The sequence below is a fragment of the Manis javanica genome, chromosome 7 (assembly GCF_040802235.1).
Source record: "Manis javanica isolate MJ-LG chromosome 7, MJ_LKY, whole genome shotgun sequence".
In the NCBI taxonomy this organism is placed as follows: Eukaryota; Metazoa; Chordata; class Mammalia; order Pholidota; family Manidae; genus Manis; species Manis javanica.
The window spans coordinates 30,224,231-30,232,314 of NC_133162.1; positions in this window are offsets into that span (position 1 = coordinate 30,224,231).

Here is an 8,084-nt window from a genome sequence, read left to right on the forward strand (position 1 = left end):
GGAGGAGAGGCCTCAGCGGAGGCAGGACAGAAACTGGCTGTGAGGCCTGGCCTCAAGCTGTCCCCTGGTGCCTCACATCTCCTCCCAAGACAAGGGACTGAGTGGTCTGGGCTCCGAGGTCCCATTTCACATTTCATATGTGACCCCGCACCAGGGCCTTGCCCTGCTATGCAACTAATTTCCCTAATCCCTGTACTGGGAACACCCCAGCCCCAGGATCCTGGAGGGAGGGAGATGACAGAAATGACCTTGTTGCCATAGCCTGGACCAGATAGGTGCCCCCCCAAGCCCCCAGACTCTAAATTCCTCTGGAGATTTATCCCCTTGAGCAAACGCCACTGGCAGAGTCAATGGTTTGAGCTAGCAGAAGTCAATTGAGGAAAAAAAATTCTCACACCCTAAACACTGTCCTGTTGCCTTGGCAACAAGTAACTTCCACAAAGGGTTTTAAACCATTTAATCAATGACAACTCATATCCATTTAACTGAACAAAGAGAATTATCCATTTAACTGAACAAAGAGAATATGCCTCAGTGACCACACTTCTGAAAGCCTTCCAATCAGCAACAGCCACACTCTGGTTTGCCACCCAGTTCCTAACCTCTCTCCTCTAAGTGTACTGGTCGCTGACCTTCACACCTCCCAGCACCCTACAGATCACTTCCACGCTCTGCTCTGAGAGATTGCACCCTACAGTCATTGTTCTGCCCTCCTTCAGATACTGGCAGGTGCTCTCTTCCATCAGTACTCATATTCTGGAATATCCCCTTCCTGGGAAAAACTTATCCTCACTCCTAAGGCTATTGCTAGTCTCGGGGCCAACGCTTCTGCTAGACAAGGCCCCAGTGAGGACTGGATTGCAGATCCCTCAGCTGGGAAACTGAGCAGTCCAGTCTGTATAACTGCACACAGCCACCCTGCTTCTCCCTTACCACTGGTCAGTTGGCTACTGCTGCCCACTCTGTCTCCTACAGATGTGTTCCAATCTGTCCCCACCAACTCTGCCCCCACTGCTGCAGCCTCAGCGTCATGCCTCGTCATTTCTTGCCTGTACTGGCATCCCCGACTCCAGTCCTGGCCACTTCTAGAGCAAACACGTCATACTCCTGCCGGCCCCTGTGCCCTGAGCCCAGCCTGAACCCTCACCTTCCTGGTCAACTCCAGCTTACCTGCAGGAGTCAGCCCCAACATCACTGCAATGGGCTGAATGTCTGTGTCCCCCCCAAATCCATACACTGAAATCCTAACTCCCAGTGTGACAGTGTTACAAGGCGGGGCCTAGGAAAGGTGATGAGGGCATGAGGGTGGAGCCCCATGAATGGGCTTCGTGCTCTAATAAAAGAGAGTCCTGAGAACTCCCTTGCCCCTTCTGCCATGAGGACACAGTGGTCTCAGAATCTGGAAGTGAACCTCAGTGCCTTAATCTTGGGCTTCCCAGCCTTCAGAACTGTGAAAGATAAATCTCTTTTATTTATAAGCCACTCAGTTTATTATATTCTGTTATGGCAGCCCAAAGAGACCAAGACGGCTCTTACCTAAAAGTTGTCCCTGACTCTCCTCCTAGGCTTGTCCCTGCCAGGCCCAGGGTTCCTATAGCTCCTGGGCATATCTGGATGACTGCACTGACCATCATCCCTGGGTTTCCTTGCTGTCACCCCCACCAGCCCGTGAGTGCTATACATAAGACCTAGGCTACTTTCATCTCTTTGTAACTAGATAGTTGTGAAGAACAGGACTTGGGAGTAACGTAAGTTACAATTCCAACTTCACCACTTAATGCTGTTGGGAATTTAAGCAAGTGAAAAGCTTTAGTTTCCCCATCTGCAAAATGTGATAATAATAGCACCTCCTGTGCAGTGTGGTTGTGAGGACTCAGCGGGATTGTGCATGTGAGTTGCTTGGCATAGTGCCCAGCTCTGTACGGGCTAATAAACGGTAGTTGATATCATCATATGTCAGAATCCCTGACACATAGACATCCACTAAATGTTATTTTCCTCTCCTCCTCTCTGCCACAATGCCCCATATGCTCAGCAGCAATATGTATTGGTTGAGTAAACGAAGGGCCAGTACTTCTAAGTACAAGCCCTGTAAGTTATTTTCCCAGATGGCAACCTTCAAAAACTCTATTAAAATCCAGATGTGCTAGACTGGCCATCAAGGCTCTTCAGGATCTGCTCCCCATCTTCTCACCCACTCCACTTTCAAGAAGTCACCTTCTCATCAAAGATAGCCCTCTGCAGCCCCCCAATGTGGGGGCATCTTCTAGGACCCCCAAAGCTTCACCTGAACTTCTCTTGTGCCTCTAGTTGTGCTCTGCTTGTGTCATGTATTCATTTGGCAACAGATGCATTGCATACCTACTGTGTGCCAGACACTGTGGCAGGCTCTGAAGGTACAAGAGTGGACCAGGCATGGTCCCTGTCCTCAGGGGTTCATAGGAGGGAGGCAAAGAAACAAAATGCAATTCTGTGAATTGAGCATCAGTGAACATTAACATTACTAAGGGCCCTAGAAAGAATTACATGCAACATTTTCAATTTATAAATGTCTTGTCTAAGCATGATTAACCTGCAAGTTTCTCTTAAGAGCAGAGTGGATCATTAAGCATCTTTACATATCTTCATATGCTTACTTAGTACAATACCTTACACATAATAGGTGCTCAACATATAACTTTTGGGTATGTAACTGAATTAAATTGATCAGAACTAGTCCTCCTAACACCTAGCTGAGAGCCAAAGGCTGCTCATTGCCTATCCAATATCAATTATTCCCTTTTCCCTTAAAAATAGAATCCCCAGGGGGGAGAAGGGAGGGCTGCAGTGTTGCCAATTAGAAGACTACATTTTTCAGCTCCCTCTGCAGCCAAGTTCGGCCAAATGACTAAGTTCTGGCTGATCAGATGTAAGTAGAACTGCCTTAAAGGAACTGACTTGGCTGGGAGGTGCACCTTTTTTGGCTCTTCCTTCCTTCCTTCTCACGGAGTCTTGATTTTGAGTGTGATGGCTGGAGCTCCTGCAGCCTGTATTTGGAGCATGAGGTGACACCGAGGATGGAAGATGCACACCATGGAGAATGGAACAGAACAGGAGAGGGAGCCCAGGACCCTGAAGACTCTGTGGAGGCACTATGCCAGCCTGGACTGCCCACCTTTCTCCTGATTTCCTCAATGTGAAAGAATTAACCCTGTGTGTTTAAGCCACTGTAGTGGGAGCTCTGTTATAGCAGCTGAACATAATTCCTTACTGATACAGAGGCCCTGACAAGGAGGGGTTTGAAGTAGTAAATAGTGAAAGATTTAATTTTGGAGTAAGAATGAATTTGGGGGGGGACCAAGACACCAAGTTAGAATGATGATTATGCTGTCTTTCTTTACCCAGACTCCCTTCTGCCACTCATGGACACCTACTGTCTGAGAGAAAAAAGGGTGGGCTCCACCTTGGAGAGAGTTCCCCTTTTAAGCAAGAGCAAATCTGCCATGTCCTGATTCTAGTCCTCTGCACTCAGAGGGAAACACGTGTCCTCTTTGGTACACCAGGCCATCTACTTGTCCCCCCAGACTAATTCTAGGAAGCAAGCTCTTCTTGTTCCTGAAAGCTCTTCTTTGGCCACATGGAATGTTAATGCCCCAGCAGCTGAGGGACACTCAGCTCTCTGCCACAGTGATGTGCAGGCATGGTGCTAAGCATTCTTATTATTTTAGCCTCAGAACAGCAGCCTCATTTTCAGATAAGGAAACTGCGGCTGATAAAGCTCAGTCACTCAGTCACACCTAAGGTGTGGCTCCAAATGTGGGCTTGCCTAAGCCCAAAGCCTGGGCTTTAACATGGCTCCAGCAGTTAGGAAAACCCTTTGGGGCAGCAACTTGACCACCTTGGTCATGATGGGCTGCCTAGCCAAAGCCCTTCTCCCTCCCCCACAACTTGAGCTCTAAGTTAAACACCCAAACCATCACTTCCTCTTTGAGGCAAGAGGATAAGCCCCCCAACTTCCCTTTCCTCCTGGTCAGTGTCATAACAGATTACAGCCCTGCTAACCTAAAAATGGCCTTCCTGCTTGCCTTGGGCTCAGAGCTCTGGGTGCAGCAGCCCTGCCCCGACTACATGAGCCTCGCAGATGGAGGTTTCAAGGGCAGTGGCTACACTGGTGGTTCCTAGGCTAAGAGTTGGATCTCCTGGCTTCTGCTTATTGACTGACTGTTTGACCTTGGGGAGTCACTGAACCCCATGGAACCATGTTTCCCTGTCTGTAAAATGAGAATCTTGCACTTACTTAGATAACAGGTAGGAAGGTGTTTGGGAACTCTTCAAGAAGAGTTTTTTAGACAATAATAATTAGCTCACATTTATTGCCTCCTCCCTATGTGCCAGATGTATACTAAGTATTTTACATGTATTCTTTAGTTGTCCTAAGTTCTGTGGGTAGTCATTCTTATCTCCATTTTATAGGGAGAAAAGTTGAGGCTTAGAGAACAAGGTGACTTGCTTAAGGTCACATAGCCAAGGGGCAATATTTGGATTCTAACCCATAGGGTCTAACCCCTCCTACAAATTTGAGTGGTCCTTGTTAGCCATCTGTAGTATGGCTGATCATAGAGATAGCTAATTCCCCTGGGTGGGAGACACTGCTGGAATTCAGGACTGGGGAGGTTGATCCTTCATCAGAAAGATGAGCCTTGGGGTACAGTGTGGAAGAGTGTGCTCAGGCCATCTGGATGCCTCTTGACCCCTCCCCTGGAAGCACATGCCTTCTGGAGAAGGTATAAGTAGATGCCTCAGGATGGAAAGCCAGCAGGTGGCCCATAGGCCCTTCATGCCCATTCCAGACTGGTGATTCATCCAGGGACTGTATCCGGTTATAATACAGACTCAGTTTGGAGACCAGCAGTTTCTGCTGCCTAGGAACAGGATAGGAAGGCTGCCACTATTCTGAGCCTTTTCATCTTCCCATCTAATTTGCAAAATCCCAACCTGTTCAGCGCTTCAGCTGCCTCAGAGTAGGGTTTTAACTTTAATTGGTTGTTGGCAGAGCTCCCTCTGGTGGCAAAGGTGCAGCACCGCCCCCTTCACGTGGTCCCACAGATGTTCTCAAAGAGTTGTGCATATTGTGAAATACACACACACTTTCATATTGATTCCTCAGAGGAACCCAGAGGCTTCTGGCATTATCACCGCTTTACAGAATGTGATGGGGAGACTCGGAGAAGATAAATCCTTGCTCAGTGTCATGCGGTAAAGTAAGTCTAGACTAGAATCCTACACTTTCTCTATCATCTCTCAGTAACTGTTGCCACATCTAGAACACCAGCTTGCTTACAGCAGTTTCCAAACTTCTCTGCCTCTTCCTCTCCAGGCCAGCAGTTTCCCCTTTTCAGCCTTCCCTCCCAGATCTTTGACCGTGTCCCAGGAACGGCCCTGGCTGAAAGTTGCTGTTGTTGACTGCTGCCATAGAGGTACGGGGCCCAGAGTCAGCGCTAAGCTACTTTCTCTGCTGTTAACAGTCTTTGTGCTCTCTCCGCTCTGCATGCAAGGACCACTTTGTATTTTTAGTAAACCAGTGAATGTAATATATATACAGAAGAGTGTACAAATTTTAAGTGCACAGCTCAGTGAATTATCACACAATGAATACATCCATGTTGTTGGGGTGTTTTTCCATACATATACAACAATAGTATATTACAGCAGTGTAACAGTATTATAACTCCTTTCAGGTTCTCGGACCCAATCCCAATACGTGTGTTGGGGGTGGCGGTTAGGGGTGGTCTTCCCACATACACACCAAGCAATTTGCAAACATCAAAACAGGGTGTCCAAGAACTCAATTCAATCTTGACACTATGTAAGTCTGGGGAAAGGAAATCCCGGGGCAAAATACCCCTAAAAACCAAAATCAGTCAAAGGGAGAAATAAAGTTTAAAACCTGTTTATTGCTCACAAACTGCAGTCCCAGGCCATCTTTATTCTCTGCTCAAGCAGCAACCACACCAGCCCTCCCCCTCAACTCTCAGGTATAGATAAGCCCTCCGTTGCCCAGGTAATTACCCATTGACATGGAAACGAACTTCTCCACCCCTGAGGAAAGATGCAAATGTACTAAAGCCTACTTGTTTACACCTCTGAACGCCTGTTGATATGCAGATGTACTAAACCCAGGCGAGATATTCTGGAAATGTTACAATTTTGCCCACACGCTATCTGCCTGGGGACAGTACCAGATAGATACTCTAGGCTAAAAGTTGGATCTCCTGGCTTCTGCTTACTGACTGACTGTTTGACCTTGGGGTGCTTCCCCATCTCTGAAATGAGAACCCAGCTCTGTGGGGCCCAAAGCCTCCTCACTTAGATAACAGAAAGGAAAACAGCACCACGTTAAGGCCACCGTCCTTCAAGACTGCCCTCCACCCCCAACCCAGAGACTGGTTGCAAGTCCCAGGCTTTTGTGCTTCTGACCTACTAGCTACAGGTTGAAGGTTCTCAGGATTTTCCCCTTAGGTTTGATTAATTTGCTAGAGCGATTCGCAGAAGTCAGGAAAATATTTACCTTTACCAGCTTAATAGAGGATGCCGTAGAGGATACAAGTTAACAGCCAGATGAAGAGATAGATAGGACAGGGTCCCAAATAAAGGAGCATCTGTCCTTGCTGGGCTGGGGCCTGGCTCAGTGGCACATGGAGGCATTCTGATTCCCCAAGTGTAGAAGTTCTCCAACTCAGAAGCAAGATGCAGGACAGCAGTAAACTCCTCTCAGGGGCTTTTGTGAGGGCTTCATTGCATAGTCATGATTGACTAAATTATTGGCCATTGGCTTATTCAACCTCCAGCCCTGCCCTTGGGCGGGGTCCAAAAGTCTTCATTAACATGACAAGACACCCATTTCACTTTTAACACTCCGCGGTGCCTTCACAAACTGTGATTGAATACTAAATAACCTGGGAAATATGTATTTCTTATTGAGGGAGGGCAGGGACATGGGACAAGCATCATGATTAATTTTTCCTGTCTATGATTAAAAATGCCAAGATATAAATAGTATAGTAAAAATGAAAGAGTTTGTCTGAAGTCTAAGATTCCATTTTAAAAACCAGGGAGTTAAGAAGATTCCTAACATATTCTTTGCTAATCAGACAATAACCCACCCTACCTTAAGGCAGGGCAAGCAGTCCTAACTGATATGTTCTCAGTGCTTGAGGGAAACCACCGTCTTAGAGAAGAATAAGATCAGTAAATTCCTTGTGTAAGTTTATCTTACAGAATTATCTAGAAGGCTGACTATAGATGATGACACCTCATGGAGACACATCAGGACAACACCTATCAAGCCTTTGCCCCCACTCCACTCCACCACCCTTTGCCCCATTCTAGAAAGCCTTAAAAGACAGAATCCTGTCTTTAAATGCACCTCCTCTCTGAAATTGCCCACACTCCCCTTTCTTCAAGTGTATACTTTTTTGCTTTAAATAAAGACTTCTCTGTGCTTAAATTATTGCATTTTGTCTCTGCACTCTTCCAGCAGTAAGCATCTTTATTACTTTGCTATTTCATTCTAGTTTCTAGACTTAAGCACAAGTCTTCACTCTTTCTGTCCTACTTCAGACAAGTAGGCAGGGGCTACTGAGATCTCTGATCTGGCTTGCAAGTGACCCAGACAAAACTGCAGCTGTATGATCATGTTCTTTTAGCCTGCCTAAAAATCTCCTTTCTTTGCCTTTAAGAAGTTCTCAGAACATAATCTCACTCCATCCAGTGCTCTGCAGCTCCCCCAAATCCTAGAGTAGTAGAGACTTGGTTCCCATGCCTTGCAGATCCAAGTGGACACTGGACATCGTGACTTTAGGAATGAGCAAGGGATTCTTCCCATGCCGGGAAGTTCAATGAGCTTCTCTTTCATCTCTCTGCTCTTCCTTGCTCTCTGCTGCCTGGGCAGCAGACATTCCCTGCTACTCTTGCTTTAATGAATTCCTTCCTTACCTACACTCCTCCGACCTGCTCCAAGAATTCTTTCTAATTCAGAGTCAAGAACTCTCTGCCATCCAGGTTGAAGCTTCTCCTAGTGCTTCACCTAGTGCACAGAGGGAGAC